Below are 2,121 nucleotides of genomic sequence, written 5' to 3'. Positions count from 1 at the left end.
TCCGTTCCAGAAGGGGACACGGAAAGCGCAGAGAAATTTTTTTTTTTTTTTCTTTTTTCTTTTCGAAATGAAGATGAATGTGCGAAATATGAGTCGATCGTTTCGAGAACACACTGTTGAAAATTGATTCCACGTAGACTCCAAGTTTCCCGCTTCGTATTCCTATGTGAGAAAAATTGTAATATAACGAAGGAGTAAGGATAGTCCTTTGTGCTCCGCTCTGAATTGTTCACGGATGGAAAAAAGATATTCTACCATGGAATCTCTTTTGTTTTCGATCCAGCTATTTATTTTTATAATTTAATAACTTCTAACAAAGGGAACCTGCGTCGAAGATTTTGATTTATTCGAAACTATCTTGCCTCGTAAGCGCCTCGTAAGCAAAGTGTTCGAGGAAAATTATCGTCAACTCGATAAATCTCGAGAAATCTGTTGTTACGAGTTGTTACAATATATATAAAAATCTCGAATTTTGAAAATTATAGTGACGCTTGGTATTTTGTGTAATTTAGTTTAGAAATTGATGATATGCTTGTAACGTTTTACAAAGATTCTGTTCCGATTTAATCCTGGTATCGCACAGTGTATTTTATCCATATGGAGAATCATTGTTTCCATCGTATATATATTTCCAACTATATCTCGGTCGAAGAAAATTTAAATATAGATTTTAATGCGAGTTAAACTCGTAATTTGTGTCTAATAGATACTTATTTTAAATTTTAAATAGATAGATGTTACAGTTAAAACTTTTCCTTTAAAAATCCTTTTTTTCTAAAATTGTGTTAAATTGATCCGTGATCGAGAAACATTCTTTTTCCATTTTTTTTAACGATAATTTGTCACGAAATTGAAACAAATTTTATATTCAAACGGAATGTGTGAATAAGAAAAACGTTTATATAAAAATTATACCTGATAATTTATATATAATATATATATATGTATTTATTTATATTTATATTTTGAATTATTATTTCATTCCACACAATTAAAGTTTGTTATTTTTCAAGTACCATTTCTCTTTCTCTCTCTTTGTATGTAGTCTTCTGACTGCATAGGACATCTATGTATTTATCATAAANNNNAAAAAAAAAAAAAAAGAAAGAATGAATAGCGGAAGCAGCTTTTTATTGCATATTCAAAACAGTAAAATGAATAATAGTACGATACTTACGTGATCAAACTTACGGTTGCAATAAGAAAGCAATAAAAAATACAGGGAGGTATATATCTACAAAATATTATTTATCGTTACTGAAGTGTGGAGCAATAAAAACTTGAAACGAGTTAACGAGTATAGAACGAGTGAGAAGATTAAAACCTCCAACTCGTGATTTCAGGTTTACGTAAAGCCTCTTGGAAGGATGTAATTTAAAAATATTATCTCAGGATGATGCACTTCAAACAATCCTATATTATTTATATAAAACAATAACGAAATGGATATTTTTTTTATATGTGTTATTATTATCTGTTAAACCTATTCCAAAATATATTCGTTCGCGTGAAGATGGAAGACACTTTGTATTTTCTTTTTTTTTTTTTCTTTGGAGCAATATAATTTGTGGATAAATACATGGAGGGGATACGAAGGTGGTCATTTCCTGTAACCAGGAGGAGGAGCCATCGTATCATTTATAATAATAAAAATTGAAAAAAATATATCGTTTATGTCTAATTTTTAATCTTCAACTCTCTTGAAACAAGACTAAATAAAAGATATTATCATATATTAATATATTTGAATAAGAAACGATTCTTCTCGTTTACTTACTTACTGAATAATCAATTCTTAATAGAGAATGAGAAAAACTATTTAAAACATCACATAAACAAGCAAATAATATACATACATATATATATATATATATATCAAGCTTAAAACAAGCTCGTAACATTTCAACTTTCCCATTTATCAATCTTAAAAACATGCCCCGTGTTCTACCCATCTTATCTCGCCCGTCCAACCTCCTCCGTAGACGCAAAAACATACATTGGTCCCCTCTCTTGCATCGCGACACGACTTTTCCCGTCCCCCGCCGTGTTACGAACTCGACCGTATTCAACGCGAAATGTGCAACCGGTCTCTTGCTTATTGTTTCTTCGTCGATTACCTCG

The sequence above is a fragment of the Apis dorsata genome, unplaced genomic scaffold, assembly GCF_000469605.1.
Source record: "Apis dorsata unplaced genomic scaffold, Apis dorsata 1.3 scaffold_41, whole genome shotgun sequence".
Taxonomy (NCBI): domain Eukaryota; kingdom Metazoa; phylum Arthropoda; class Insecta; order Hymenoptera; family Apidae; genus Apis; species Apis dorsata.
Note: the sequence above shows the minus strand (reverse complement) of the source record.